The following is a 16586-nucleotide window of genomic DNA, read 5'->3' on the forward strand; positions in this document are numbered from 1 at the left end:
CACTACAGGCAAAGGATTCCGAGAAACCAGATCTATTACTATCTCAGCAAATGGAGGGGCAAAATAATTTTGAGTGTCTTGGAGGAGTAAGTATGTCAAATTTTTTAAATGTATTTATTTATTTGATGGTTTATTCATTTTGATAGAGAAAAAAAAAGAAAGAGAAAGCAGAAGAGAGGCAAAGAGAGGGAGAGAGCGAATCCCAAGCAAACTCAGTGCTGTCAGTGTAGAGCCAGATATGGGGCTCAGTCTCACGAACCATGAGATCATGACCTGAGCTGAAATCAAGAGTCAGATGCTTAACTGACTAAGCCACTCAGGTGCCCTGTATCATATTTTAAAATCAGAATGGGAGTAGGACTTTGGTCATTTTCTTATCCTAAGTAAGAGCAAGTTGTCAGCTGCTGGGCTCTGGCTCAGATTCATGGTCAAAGACCTGGGCTTCGTGGCCTTGAGCTTTCTCTACCTTCACTCCTTTCTTCCACACAGTGTGACAGTCTGCCTGGGGCCCCCTCAGCAATACAGTTTGCACATAGGTACAACCGGAGCGTGGGAGAGTTGATCCCTGGAGAGGACCCTGGGTGAATTCCCAGCCTCGCCATGCTTGGGTGGGAGAGTTCGGAGGCATGTTCTATAGTTTCTCGGAGAGTCCCTAAAAGAACTGAGTCCCCACTGTGTCCTGCAGCCCCCTCATCCTCATCCCCCACGTTGACTTCCTCCCTGTCTGTCTCACCTCACTCCCTGCTTCTGCTTCATGGGATCACCTACCAAGAAGCCACCAGCACCTAAGTTCTTGCCTCAGAGTCCTGCTTCAGGATGGTCTGAAAAAAGTGAAGACATTATTTCTCTTCCTTTTTCTAAACTGTGCTAGAAACTCACCTTCCTGGGGGCAAAGCTGAAGGTAGTGGATCCGGGGTCTGAGGCAGGGTGAGTGTCAGGAAGACACCAAAGAATGCTGAGGACGCAAGCTGGATAAGTCCCTGTGATGCCTGGCTAAGGTCAACAGGTTCCGTGACCACACTTAGTAAGAGAAGATTGACATAAATGTCACCCTTGCTCCATTTTCCTATATGGGAACCCCCCAGCCTACTCCCAGGGCTGAACGCCCACAGCAGCTATGGCTTACCGAGCCCTTACCCTGTGCCTGTACGGGGAGGAGCCCTGGGCAGGATGTCACTCCCTCCGGCAGAACTATAGAATTCCCCCAAAACTGCCAGCATCAGCAACAAGGATAGTCTATTTGCTTGTTGTTTTTACACAGTCAGATTTACAAATTGAGGACATTGCTTCTCGGGCAACCACACAGACTTGTCAAGAACAAACAAGAACATCAACATCTAGAGCATTAGAAATGCAGCAGAATATAAGAACCCTGTGACTTTCAGTGAGACTCACAGCCCTCACAAGAAGGGAGCCCAATACAGCGTCCAGATGCCTAGAGTCCCGTGCTGAGGGCATCAGAGCTGAGTGAGGTGCAGCACGGGGGAAGGGGAGAATCCATGAGACATTCCCGCTGTCCCAACAGGCTACTGACCAGGTAGCACACCAGAATTAATGTTTCTTTTTGTCATTTGGCTGTTGCCTAGACCTGTGCTTAATAAAAAGCAAACAAGGGGCACCTGGGTGGCTCAGTTGGTTAAGCATCTGACTTTGGCTCAGGTCACGATCTCACAGTTTGTGAGTTCAAGCCCCACGTCAGGCTCCGTGCTGACAGCTCAGAGCCTGAAGCCTGCTTCAGAACCTGTGTCTCCATCTCTCTCTCTCTGCCCCTCCCCCACTCATGGTCGCGCGCTCGCTCTCTCTCTCTCTCTCTCTCTCTCTCTCCCAAAAATAAATAAACATTGAAAAATTGACATTAATTTGTAAAAAAACATCAAAAAAACCCAAAAGAAACAATATAGTTTGTTTGTCCTAACTAATCCTTTTGCTAAATCTACAAATCTCCAGTTTAGAAGTTTCTCCTCACACCTCACTTCTAGTGTGGCAATGACCTCTGATGAACTTTGCCATCCCTTGGGCCCCTTGAAAGAATCTTACTGAAACGGGATAAACCCATGTGACAAGGACCGTTAAGATCCTGAGAACTCAAGGGGGTCCTGGCTCTAGGTAAACAGGTACTCCTACGTTACAGTGTTTCAGACAAAGGACATGATAATAGAAGATGCTTATGGTTCAAGATCTTAGAAGTCAGATATTTTTAAATTAATTGATAGGTGACCAATGCTTGCATGAGAAAAGGATGGGTTCCTTATCCCTGGGGAATTTTTTTCAATTTTTTTAATGTTTATTTATTATTGATACAGAGGGAAACAGAGCATGAGTGGGGGAGGGGCAGACAGAGAGAGAGAGAGAGAGAGAGAGAGAGAGAGAGAGAGAGAGAGAGGGACACACACAGAATCCGAAGTAGGCTCCAGGCTCTGAGCTGTCAGCGCAGAGCCCAACGTGGGGCTCGAACCCACGAACGTGAGATCATGACCTGACCCAAAGTCAGAAGCTTAACTGACTGAGCCACCCAGGCCCCCCACCCTGGGGCCTTAATGTCATAAAAGATGAGTAACCCCACTAGAGGAAATTGGTTCATAAAATAAAAATAGCAATGCAGTGAAACTTTAGGGTCAGGAAAACCTAGACTCAAACCAAGCTCTGCCACACAGTAGCTGAGCTCCTTGTGCAGTCTACTTATTTGGGACTTCTTTTGAGCTAAGGAGTTGGAACACTGAGGCACTTGCCAGGCATTGCTCCCTTATCTACCTGCCACTTTGTTTATGTTAACTCCCTGCATCCTTCCATGCTTGCCAAATACTACTATATACGCTTTTCGTTTCCTCTCTCCTTACTGTTACCTAGATATGCTTTTCCTATTTCATTATGAGCTTTCAAAATAAACGCCAAATTATCAAAGGATGAATACCATACGATGTATGTAGAGTAGTTGAATTCAGAGACAGAAAGTAAAGTGGTAGCTGCCAGGAGCTAGGAGAGGGGGAACGGGGGAGTTAGTGTTTAATGGGTATAGGATTTCAGTTTCGTAAGATAAAAAAAGTTCTAGTGATGAATGGTGGTGATGGTTGCAAAGCAATATGAGCGTTTTTACTGCCATTGAACTATAACCCTAAATAGGGTTGAAAAGGTATATTTTATATGTATTTCACCATAATTTTATGAACAGAACACCTGACTCACTCTCATGATATTAACCTGTAAGATTCACCAGAATGGAAGTATTTGTCACATCCAGATCCACCTTAACCTTATTTTCTAGGAAGAATCGAGGTGGAGAAATACATACTTTTCCTCCCTGGACAAAGAGGATATGTGCAGTACCCAGCAGAGGGAATTTTGGTTTTATGCACATTCTTTCACCTTCTCTAATTTGCTATCTTAGTTCAATGCCATGTTTCTAAGACAGCCACATTCAAGGACAAACCACTTTCCCACTTCGTATGCTGGTTAATTTATGATGTCATTTAAGTTATCGCTTGAAAAATATTTGCTCTGCATTGGGTTTTCTGATGGTAACAGGATTTGAACTTGAGTGGACTTTGTTGTTTTATTTTGGTTGTATGTCATTTACCCACATCATTTGCAAAGTACTGTATGAATATTTGTACTGATGTTCCCACAAAAGGACACTAAGTACTGCACTAAATCTCGGCAGAAACTCTGTTGGGTTTCACACTGTGAAATTGATGGGATCTGGGGTTTTAGGTGTTTTCCTTTCACCCAGCTGAGAGCCATGTTGCCATAACTGAATATAAAAGTGCAGCCATTCACATTAACGTAAGCTGATGAAATATCTTTTCCTTCCTTCGATTTCCTACAACATATTTTCCAGTTATCCTTTATGTACTATAATTACTTGTGGGAATTTGCTTTTTGGCTTAAAAGCCTGTTGCCATTTTATTGTTTTAGAACACCAGGAGAATCCTTTACAAGCAAGAGAGCAGCATTTTCCTGACAAGGTTTTTCTCTTCTCTCTTGAAGGAAGCCAGACCCTTGGCTGTCACATTTAAGGCCGTGGATTGTTTTCTGACTTCTGGTTTCAAACAGCCTGGGAGCAGCATGGATGGCATATGGACTCACGAGTAAGGTTTTGTTTAATGGCCACGAGCACCATCTCTCCACGCCTTCTCCCGTGGCTGCTGCCAGGCAGCGTGTTCAAACAGCGGCAGCTGCATATCTGCCCAGGCAGTTCTGGTTCTTGCATTTATTCAAATAATTTGGATGCAGATTTTCTTTCTCTTTCAAGCACTGAATATGATTCAAGTTCCAAATATCCGTTATTATTTCACCTGCCTTGAAATGGGAATTGTAAGCACTCTGATAAGTGATTTGAAAGACTGTCTAATTTCCGTAACAACCTCTGTCAGCTGTTAACTTCCAATTTTATAACATCTAAAACATTCTGAAATTCCTCTGTGCATATCCCTGAGTGAGCTGACAGCCACGTGGCCCCTGCATCAGTTCTGTCAAGAAAGAAGGAAAGAAAGAAAGAAAGAAAGAAAGAAAGAAAGAAAGAAAGAAAGAAAGAAAGAAAGAAAGAAAAGGAACTATTTTTCTCTTTCTCTGGCAGTGGAAGAATACTGCTCTCAAAGCCCAGCATGCATGAATAGAGTGTCTTTTTCCACAGATTAGAAATCACAAGGGATTCCATCACAATGCATTAAAGGTGGGCTTGATTGATTTAATTTCTATCTCCGGAACGCTCCCTTTTCCTTTCTCAGAGTCAAGGTGAGGGGAGAATGGGAGGGAACAAAGATGGGAAGCTCAGAGATCGAAAAAGAACAGCTAACCCATGGAAGAGCCTGGTGTTGTTTCAGAGGCTGAAAACCCTTTGAGCTGATGAACCATGTGTTGTATGTTATGGGAATATTTGTTGCAACATAAAGATAGCTTGAGGTCTTCTCCAAGCTCACCCTGCTGCACGTGGCGATCTGTTGGCTTATAATAAGCTTCAGGAAAGCCAGCTTTCAAGAGGAGCCCATCACAGTCAGGAGCTCTGCAAGAGTTACTTTCATAACCCTAAGTCCAGAATTTCCGTGAGGATATTCTAAACAAACCGTATAGACTAAATAAACATCATTGTGGGGAAGGGAAGGCTCCAATATGGAAATCATGGTGACAATACATTGGCAGGAGTTGCATGCTACAGTAAATTAAAACATAAACAGCTTTCCTTGATAGAAAATCCCAAATGGAAAATGGAATCCAGCTGTAGACTACAGATCATATAAAACACCCTGTCTCTGCACTGAGTACGAAAGCTGAAGAAGGCAGTGTAGGGACACTTGTGTTTGTCCAGTCTGCACAGCGGAGGGTGAACTTGATGTGTTGAACTTCCTTACAAAGGATGGGTGCACAGTTCCCCAGAGGCACAGTCCACTTGGGCTCAGGTCTACACACCTTGTTTCCTTGGGTCCCACTTTACTCTTTATCAGAGTAAAGATGCCAGGTTCTGACAAAGGGTGTGGAAAAGCTTCTGAATCTATGAGTGTTCCCCATATGCCAGAAACTAGAAGAGTTTAATTAAAAACTTGAATATAAAAACAAGAAAAATATGCAGCAAATAATTTAACAAGCACTACCTCCAGATTAACAAGTGTCAATGTTTTGTCCTACTTGCTTCAGATCTTTGTGTGTTTGTATAAAAGATGCAAATATTCCAGTTAAGATGGAAGCTCCCTTTGTTCCTCTGCTGAGTCCCACCCACTCTCCTCCCTCCTTCCCTGCTGAGGCAGAGAAGAAGCCAAGCTGCATTTGGTGAGTATCTTTCTCATGTGGATTATGTTACTGTGCTATCTGGTTCCGTTTCTCCAGCAATCCTCTTTGAAAAGGATATTATCCCCATGTTATAGATGAGGAAACCATGACCCAAGAAGATCAATATTTGCCCATGGTCACACAGCAAGTAGGCAAAAGAGTTGAGTCGCAAAGCCAGGTTGCTCTGGCTCAAAACTTGTGCCCATTGTCTGCATCCTGCATCGGAGGAGCTGGTCTTTCTCATCTGCCCTGAAGACGGCAGGGATTCTCCCAACTGAATCATCTCACCTCTTTGGATCTTGATTCATGGGCTTCACTTTCTGATTCTTTGATGGAATCATTTTCAAATGTTTGCCTTTTTTGGTTTATAAAGCCAAAACATGAATCCAAACAGGGAGGGTTAAAATGGGAAAATTACATTATCTTGTCATATGCATTTGGGCATCCTATCTGTTTTTAAATATACCACTGGTTCCTGATTACCTTCCCAAGGGCCAACGGGGTAGCCTGTATTTCACTGGTCCCATGCCATGAGAGAGCTATCTGTAATGTGGTTTTTAAAACCTCTCCGTGGATACTTACAATTTGTTTCATAGCCATAACACTCAAAAAGGCCTTCCAGAGAAAGGTGGGATAAAAGTAAAGCACAACTTAGATTCAAGAATGGCTACAGAATAGACTGGGAAAAAAAATCGTTTTGCAAAGCAATTTGTTAACATGTAACATGAGCCATAAAATTACCCATAATGTTTGACTGTAAGAACTACATTCTGAGAATCTATCCTAAAGAAACAACCAAATAGTGGGAAAAGCAACATTCAAAACACTTTCTAGTTCTGTCATTTATTGAAGTCTGGAAGGAAACTAATGGTCCAACAAATGTTAGATGTACTACATATAGAAGGACCCCTTGACTGAATCATGTATTGTCATTACATCGATAATTTTTAAGAAAAGCAAGGCACCCATCCTCACTTTGCTAATTAGCTGTATTAAACTTGCCATGCTGGTTAATCATTCTGATTTTCAAATTTCTCATCTGCGATACAAAATACTGACCTCTACCTTAAACATATGAGAAAATTGAGTGGTCTAAACTCAATACTCAGGATTTCAAGTGGGATGAAATAACTTAATCCCACTTACTGGCACTGGATAGTGCTCAATAAATTGTATCTAATATAATTATTATCTATGAAAAAGGTATTGATTTGTGGCAATTACTACAAAATATGTCAATAAAAGAGACTGGATTCAAATATATAGAAAGATAATCTAATTTATGTTACATGTTTTTATTATAGTAAAAAATTAGAAGTATCTGATTTGGGGTAATGGTGTAGGAGAGGCAACATTTTTACTTTATCCTCTGAGGTCCATGTTTTAGAGGCCTGAAAATTAACCATAAACGTACAGGTCATGAGGGGGACAACCAAAACTTATGTATAAAAAAGAGATGGCTTTCTGAACAGTAAAGATGGAAGTTTATATACCAAAGTTCACAGTGGGAAGGAGAAGAAAAGGCTTCTATGGGAGAAACAAATGGATTTCTAGGAGAACATATAAGAAAGTCTGTGATAATGTTTATGCAGGTCAGACTGGCCTTGGCTTTTTTTCCTCTCAGTCATAAAAATCCCCTGGAGAGGGGATTCATGGCAGCCCCATTCCCAGAAGTTTCTGTAAAGGAAGGCTTTTGGCTGCACCTACTAAATCCCAAATGCCTTTGCTTTAAAATAATCTTTATATGAATTCTGGGGGGTCTAAATGGGCCTCCACATTAGTATTAAAACACTTTTCCACCAGGGTGCCTGGGTGGCTCAGCCAGGTAAGCACCTGACTCCTAGTTTTGGCTCAGGTCTTGCTCTCATGGTTTGTGAGTTCCAGACCCACATCGGGGTCTGTGCTGATAGTGCTGAGCCTGCTTGGTATTCCCAGTCTCTTCCTCTCTCTCTGCCCTTCACCTGTGGGCTCTCTCTCCTCTCTTAAAATAAAATGAACTTAAAACAAAACACCCCCCCCTTATATATTAAACAAACTTGCTGAATATTGTTAGGCAGATTTTATAAACTTTTTAAATAAAATTATATTTTCTAGGCTGTTTCTGTATAATCTTTAACAGAGGAAGTTTTTCAGTTCAGAAGAGAAAAATTCTAGCACAGTCGATATTCAGAGATTCTTGCAGTGGCAGAAAGAGCCCTGGAGTCTCATCTCAAGGACCGCTGCTCACATCACAAGAACAGGGCTTACCTCCTTTGTTTACCATCCAGTGGCCTGGGAATGCTGGTCCTCAGTTTCCTCACCTATAAAGTAAGGATAATAATAATGTCTAATTTGCACATTCCTTAAAAAGAACTGGATAAGATCTATGTAGGTTGAAAGCTCATTTCATTAATAAAGACTCATTTGTGTTAGATTAAAGTACTTTAATACATATGATCTTATAAAAAAGGTGACATTTTATTCATGTAATGAAAAAGAGAAACGGGAGGGTGATTGAAACGGAAAACTTAAAAATGTATGTATGTATTCACCTCCAGGGAATGGCAAGCTGATATTCACCCTTAGGCACTCCAGTGGCTACAGCTTACGTCAATGTCAATGCTGTTGTTTTAAAGACAAACTTGTTTTTTTAAAACTGGAGTTAAGGAAGAGCTAGGGACCTTACTAAAATAAAACAATCGCTTAAGGATGACCTTGAACATGATGACCTTGAAAAATGAGGTTGTTATCAGAGAACATTGCACTGGATACTCAGGCCTGGTTATTTTCTTGGCTCAAACCAGAAACGCTACCCTCTCCATCTCCTAGAGTCTCTGACGTAGTTATGAATAGAAACTGGATGACAATGAGTTCATTTTCAATCTGGCCATGTTCATTTAGACATGGAGTTTATCTGCTAAATTAACCAGCATTTCCTAATATAACTCCCTACCCACCTACAAACTATTATAAAGAATTTTCCCAAACCTTACAGCCTTACCTGGAAAAAACAGTTGTGCAGGCCATCAAATGTAGCTATTAATAGTAACTTTAAAATTGTCCTAACAAGATCCAAGTGAATATAAACATTGGAATAAACTACTCTGTACACTCATAATGTGCTTCTAAAAATTAAGCTTTTCATGTGGAAATTATCAAATAAATAGCTGTCCTCATTTCTGCTGAGATAAATAGCTCCAAAATTTCATTATTTGTTACAAATTTTCAAAAGAATTGTTTAAAACTCATATCTGGTTAACAGCCTGACACAGCTTTCCCTATTTTCCACAGAAATACATACAAAGCTTTTCTTTTTTAATGATAGTCATAATGCAATATTTTAAAGAACAATTGCCAGAATCTTAGAGAAATTTCTCTAATTCCAAAGTCAAATGGTAGACAAAAGCAAGTGACTAGTTGGTGCTTTATCTCTGAAAATAATGGAGGCTTTCATTCCAAAAAAAATGGACAGATATCCTTCATCCTTTCCTTATTTTATCCTCCTTATTCACTCTTTGCCATGCAGCCTCTTTTCTTCTAATGCCTGGGTAGACGTTTTTAAGGCAATCAGGATACCAGTTAGCCATTTCCCAGAGTACCTCTCCTTTCTCCAAGGAGTAAGAAACTGTGACACCCCCACCCAGTGCGACTAGAGCACGTTGCATTCTGGGCCTCTCCTCTCACTGAAGTGCTAGAGAAACAGCGGAGGACCCGCATGGATAACAGGACATCCTAGGGATTATAGGTTTTTAACTTTCTTCATTTGCTCAGAGTATCAGGGAATCTCAAACCTGTAGAAGTGCTCTAAACGAAAGCTTACTAAAACCTAAGAAGCCTGCCTTAAAACTGTAGGAAATGTGAGGAACTCTATAGATGCAGAATAGGGCCATGGGCATTCCACAGTCACTGTGTCAACAACCACCAAGCCACTATTTATTTGAGGATGAATAACTGTAAAAAGGGTGGAGGTAACTTACAAAAAAACAATGCAGGTAAGAGAAATGAAGTGTCTTGACTACTCAAAGAAATCACCAATTTCTTAAATGATCTAACATTTATCAGGAATGAATAAAAAGTCATTTTGAATACTCTGTCTGTTTCACTAAGATACTTGAATACTTGGATTCACATCTTCTTGCTGCATCACCTTGGGCAAATTCTTTAATCACCCTGATCTTCATTTATCTGTAAGTGAAATATGGAGGTAAGAATATCTCCTCTTATAGGGCCGTATTAAGAATTGCATGGTATTGTGTAAATGAAATGCTTCCATGGTTAGAAAATGGAAGAGCATAGCAGTGGTAGTAACAGAGTGAAGAAGGTAATGCTGGTGACAATATTTTCAGTAAAATGATTGGTTCTGATGTATCAACATCTTTGAGAACCACTGTGTCCAGACTCCACCCATGATCTGGACCCTTCCTACCTACAGTTTTATCTTTGCCTTTCCCTTCCTAATAAGACAGAACTCCCCACATAGTATAGGATAAGCTCTTCTCTGCCTTGGGCTCTCCCTTTGCCTGGAGCACATACCCCACCTCATTTGAATTCTTCGAAACACCTATCCCTATTTAGTCTTCAATATTCAGCTCAAGCATTGTCTTCTCCCAGACCTATTTTCCATCAAAGGAAATGTGCCCAACAAATGAACAATTTCCATTTTTATGATTTCCCAGAGCATTCTGTAGCAGCACCTCAAAGACATCTTTGCATTATATTGAAGGTATCTCTTCCATGTCTGCTTCTGTGCCCACCCAGCTGAGGTCTTAAGGACAAAGCCCATATTCTGCATGGCAATTCCTAACTCTAGATTTCACCACAAAATGATTATTTCTGTTTTACAATGGATAATTTAAAATAAATTTTAATGTTTATTTATTTTTGAGAGAAATAGAGAGATGTAGCATGAACAGGGGAGGAGCAGAGAGAGGGAGGGAGACACAGTCTGAAGCAGGCTCCAGGCTCTGAGCTGTCAGCACAGAGCCCGAGGCAGGACTTGGACCCACGAACTGTGAGATCATGACCTAACCCAAAGTCAGATGCTTAACAAACTGAGCCACCCAGGTGCCCCTAAAATATTTTTTAAAACACTATTACCAAATTAACAGTAAACTATGTGGTAAATTTCAGAGCGCAAAGAACAATGGTTCAGTTTTTCTGAAGTTGTGTTTAACATACGCATGCACAATATATACATATATGTACATACTTCTGAGTTAAAATAACATATGAAGCCGACATTTCCTAAAGCAAGTTCCTAGAAATACTTGTTTTATAAGCTACTCAATGAAAAGAAAGGTAAGTGAAATTAGATATTCTGAAATATCCTACACTAAGAATGTTGCTGACATTGGTGAATACAATGGTTCCAAGAGTTATTTGACCATGGTGCCATTTTGTTAAGTAGACTTTTAAACCCTCAGAGTAAGTAGGGATCTGTGGACACACATTTCTATGGATCTGCAGAGTGACTTATTCTAACCAGTCTTTTTGCTAAGGTGGCAGACAGGACAGATGCAGATGTCACAGCATAGAGAGACAAGCTTTGTTGGAGTGGGCTATGCTCTTATGATACCACAGCCAGAAGCAACAGATACCTTGTTCTGTTCACCTCACCCTTTCCGCTACAAAGGATTTTGCTCTGCTTTCATAGGCAGTCCTTTTAATTCAGTGAATAATGTTCTCCCCTTTTGGGGCATGTGTAAATGGATTGCTAACTATTTTGCAAAGCATCCATCTGTGACCACAGTCAGGCTGTGGGCAGCAATTAATTGAGACAACCTGAGATATGATTATGCCTCACAAATAGGAGGGAAGAAAGGAGAGGGGTTCTTCTTTCTTTATGGCATCAATTTTATTTCTAATACCACGTGTATGATATATATTTAATTATAATATCACATCATATTCTTCCATTTGTTTTTTTAAATTAAGGCACAATTTGGGCAATATGTACCAAAATGCACTTCTAATTACAGTTTGGGGTGGAACAAGGGCAGAACTTAGCTTCTCCTCTTATATACATGAAATCTTAGTACCGGAAATGCTATACTATCCATTTATGTTAGTAGCTTCATATTCAGCACAAAATTAAGCTTTCTGCCTGGTGTCATTTATCAAGTAAGCTTTTTAAAGCAGTAATTTCCCTCTGTGTCTCATAAAGGCAGCCTGTTTTTAAGACTCAGAGGGTGCCACGTTACCCAACAAATTGTCACCAAGAAAAAGGAACAACATGAAAGCTGGGAATTATAATGCTGACCAAGTGAAAAGCAAATGATTTTTTTTTTTTGACCACCAATCTTATTTCAAATGCAAAGACTCAAATGTCAACTTTGGTAATAATTCAGAAGGTTTATTGACACTCAGCCCCAAATCTGAAATATGCAAAATTGTACCTGTGTTGAAAATGCAGACTATGTACACAAAGGTGCCAATGTATCACAAATATACATGTATCATATACAAAATGATGGATTTACAAAATTTTACCCTAAAGAAAATATTTGTTCCCTCAATAATGAATAATTTTAAATACTTGATTCCATATATAGTTGCTAAAGTCTTGAGATTAATCCTGCCTTAGAGAAATTATAGGGAAACCATATCTCATTGAAATATTGGCTAGAAAAGTCTGGTTGTGAAATCTCTATCTAGTCATATAAACATTCAAATCATTTTGCATTTTCAAAAGAACTTGCAATTACCTCTCTTCACACTAGGTGGTGTAGTCAAGACCAACAAAGCTATCAAGTGGATGAATTATTATTTTTTTTTATTTAGCAAGATCAAAACTAAAGGAGAGGATGATTTTAAACTTGAAAACAGGTAAGTATCTTATATTAAAATACCAGTATGTTTGATAAAGAAAACAGACAAAGAACCAGTAAAAGAGGCATGGAAAGCCTGTTCAAATAGCTTTGGGGATAACACGGCTTCTCAAAGATTAATTCACCAACCACCAGGAGTACCAGTTAATATCCACATTCCTAGGCCACACCGCCACACTTCACAATTACCGCATCAGAACAGCAGGGGTGAAGTAAGAGTCTGAGTCTGTGTTCCTAACATACACTCAAGTTGGTCTTTATGCAAAACTGAGAAATAGATTTAGATTGCTCTAAATCTGTCTAGTGGTAAGAAACCCCAGTTGACAAGTGCTTGATGTTCAGAAACCTTTTTTTTAGCTTCCTATAGCTTGTATCCTGAAGATCAAGGGTTATAGGCTTCACTATAAAATCTCCAGATGAATTTTTCTTACGTTACCATCACTGCAAGAAAAACTCAGAGTGGCAGATTCCACCCTATGTGTAATAGAATATTTGGAAAGCAGTTTGAACTTTGTAGAATGGGGAAAATAAATGTATTTTATAGAATGCAATGAAAATGAATCACTTCTGGGAGGAATGGGTGGTAGTTATATTAGATATTCAAAAGTCGAGCCACATTGATCTGTCTTTTGAAGTAATTACATTGATATCCGGAGTTTAAAGAAATGTATTGCTTGTTCCCTGTGGATATTTTCAAAAACCTTTTTTCTAAACCAAAGCAGTGTTTTTTTTTCCCTCTAGTTTGAATCACAAAGGAGAGCATTTTACTGAAGTGCAGCTAATTATTATATAGGAATATATGAGTTTGGGTGTGCATGCATGTGTGAACTCCTGAAATGAGTTCTCCGTTTTTTATTTTAAGTGAGATTTTGTTTTGTTTTGTTTTGTTTTGGTAGAGTCAAAAGCTTGCTCCCTTAAACTCACTTGTTATAAGATATTTTTAAAAGTACAATATAGTAAGATGAATTTCCCACGAGTCTAACTTCAGCAGAGTATACAGAATACAATTTAACCATTTCTTTAAGCACAATCTGTGGGGCACCTGACTGGTTCAGTTGGTATAACATGCAACTCTTGATCTTGGAGTCTGAGCCCCATGTTGGGCATAGACTTTACTTTTAAAAAAATGAAAGAAGAAACATTTAGCGCAATGTATTTGAAAATGTGTCCTGTACAGCATACATTATGTATGTACAGTGTACGTAAGGAGTCATTTCTTCAGGGCTCACTGAGGACTCTATAATGGTGCATGAAGCCAGGTGACCTTATTTCTTGAATCTTTGCACTTATATTTTATGGTTTTCTTATTTTTTTCCTCTTACTTTTAATGGTTATGTCATGTTGCCATCAATGCACCACGGCAGTTGGGAGGACTCCTGTGTCTAATCTGCAGAGGTCTTAGAAGGCTGATAGCCACAGGTACTTTGTCAGAAACATATAGAGAGTGAGGAAGAGTGGGGGCCCCGTGAAGGAGCCATTAGTCAAGGGTCTACTCTGGCTATACTATTGAATTATTTTCTCATTCTTGATTGTTTTCCCAAAAGGTGAAGCTGCAGGTGGTGAGTGGTGGGTCGTTGAACTATTATTTCAAATAGGTCTTTCTAATCTATTTTTACTTGGAATTATAATCATAACATTTGCAGAAAAGCTGTGGCCCCCTCACATTATATAAATCTTCTTGTTTTATTTTCATGTGCTAATAGCATAGTATATTTTCTCTCTTAACAAAAATGTTTCCATGTGCGTCAGCACTTTCATTTCTAAAAAGCCTGTCCGCCTTAGTATGTGTGCATGTATGTGTTATGTGCACATGTACAAATATACATGCAGATATGTGAGTGTGTATTTACTACGGGACAGAGTGAAAAAGGAGCTCATTCTTCCACACAAGGAAACAACTTCATATGAACCTGAGTTATTTTCATTGCTTGCTTAATTGTCTTTATCAAGGTCACTAAATGGTAGAAATGCTAACAAGAAGGAATAGGGCGCTTTACAAAGGAACAGTAGGCCAGGACTGTGACTGTTTATGCCTGCTCTCTGCGAGGCGTGGGGGAGTTGGCGAACAAAAGCAACAGTTTCCAAGAACAAACAATGGCATTCTCTGTGACCTGGAGCACAGCTGGCCATTCTGTGTCCTCACACATCAACTGCCTCCCAGAGACCCTGGCGAACTTGTCCTCCAGTCGCGTCTACCAGGCTGGCATCTCAGACACTTGAGGCATCTTGTTTTTCTTTTTGGTTTTAGAAAACATTCCTTATAATGGACACACAAAAAATAGCCCTTTATATATTTTTTAAAACTAAAGAACAGCTCCAACAAATTTACACATCTCTAAATACATGCAGGCCCGAGTTTCTCTGTTGAGCCTTTGATCTGGAACTGCTGTATCCTCCCTTGACCGTGAGCTCAGGGAGGGTAGAGACAGGTCCTGCTTTGCTCAACGTGGTCTTCCTTGAGGGCCCCGGTGCCTGGCATAGAGAGGGCCTGCAGCAAACATTGTGGATCAACTGGTTGACTGTAGTTACACACGGAAACCCGCCTGTGGGTGGAGATTAAGTGTAGCCCATACAATCATCCATCAGATCAAAACAGAAATGTGTTTGTGTTTGTGTCTCTTACAGATTTATTTCCTCTTGTTTCTCCTCTGAGAGTTTTGAAAACATTTTAAATTTTATGAGGAACAAAAGACATGACCCACTATGCCATCTCAAATCTTTTCTGAATTCAGGTTTCATCTTAATGGCAGAAAAAGTGATGCAGCTGCACCATAGAAAAAGTAAACACAGAAAAGCATATTTTAAAAAATACCCATCACCTCACTGCCCAGAAACAACAGCCACTAAAATGTTTGTTGCTTCCTTCATATTTTTCTGAATTTATGGCTTTAATGGATATCTATGTTCACATAATTGAGGTGTGTTGTAAGTATAATTTCATATTCTGCTTCTTTTGTGTTATTTCATAAGCATATGCCAGTCATTAAAACCTCCTTGAAAAGCATAATTTTCATAGTCATGGTGTGTTCCACCATAGAATGATGCCGTGTAATCAAGTCAAATTCATTTCTCTATTATCAAACATTTAGATCATTTGGAATATTTTATCTCTATGACCATCTAAAGATAGTGTTTGTGCATATCATGTGCACATAATGTTTGTGCACAACAGATTACTTTCTGGGAATGCTTTCCTAAAAATAGACTTGCCTATTTTTAAGGTGTTTGATTAAGTATTGCCATACTGCCTTCTGCTTTTACTGCAATTTGTAGATTAAACTTCTCCCAGCAGTGCATGAGACTGTAATTGTAGCTGATAGCAGCTCCTTTTTTTTTTTTTTTTTTGGATGTCTGATGTGCCAGACACAGTTCTAAAGGCTCTAGGTGTGTCACATCATTTAACTGTAATCATACCAATATGAAATAGGTCTTTTTTCATACGTATTTACAAATGAGAGACTGACAAAGAACTTACACAATTTCTCCAATGTTGTACAACTAGATTTGGGATCCCGATGATTCACCTCCAGGGCCCTGGCCTTGACCATGCTGCAGGAACAACATTGAAAGGTAACACTGTATTCCTAGTATTTTAATATTTTGCTAATTTCCTGAAGGGAAAGACCATATCTTGCTGTTTCTAAGTTTCATTATTTTAATACTAGCAAGTTTAAGTGCTTTCTTATTATAGTTATTAGCTAGTTATATTTCTTCTGGTGTAAATTGTCTCTCATTTGCTACTTAGTAACTCTTCTCTTTTTAAAATATAAACTTGTTAAATATTAAAAATATTCTGGTTTTTCTGTGCCTTTTGGTGGCTAAAAATTGCTCCTGTTTGGCATTTAATTGTATTTGTGATATTTGGATTTGTGACACTTCTTCAGTTTTAAGCAGTCAAATATATCACCTTTGTGATTTCGTCCATTGCTAATTTTATGCTTAGAAAGTAGTTGCATATCCAGATATCAGACAGTAACTTACATTTTCTTTAAAAAGTCTATCCTTTTCATGTGTCAATCA

At 39.5% G+C, this 16586-nt stretch overlaps 1 long non-coding RNA gene across 4 annotated transcripts; it reads left to right on the forward strand.

The window, feature by feature from the left end:
• The first annotated feature begins 3988 nt into the window (after positions 1-3988).
• Positions 3989-16205, forward strand: LOC115305667. Of its 4 annotated transcripts, XR_003914920.1 has the most exons (4): positions 3989-4669; positions 5629-5760; positions 9847-9926; positions 16069-16205. It is a non-coding gene; the product is annotated as an uncharacterized LOC115305667 (long non-coding RNA). The 4 variants fall into 4 exon arrangements; XR_003914923.1 differs by lacking the exons at positions 9847-9926; positions 16069-16205 and adding an exon at positions 15299-15378; XR_003914922.1 differs by lacking the exons at positions 9847-9926; positions 16069-16205 and adding an exon at positions 12459-12541.
• The last annotated feature ends 381 nt before the right edge of the window (positions 16206-16586 follow it).

This window comes from Suricata suricatta, chromosome 2 (genome assembly GCF_006229205.1).
Source record: "Suricata suricatta isolate VVHF042 chromosome 2, meerkat_22Aug2017_6uvM2_HiC, whole genome shotgun sequence".
Classification (NCBI taxonomy): Eukaryota; Metazoa; Chordata; class Mammalia; order Carnivora; family Herpestidae; genus Suricata; species Suricata suricatta.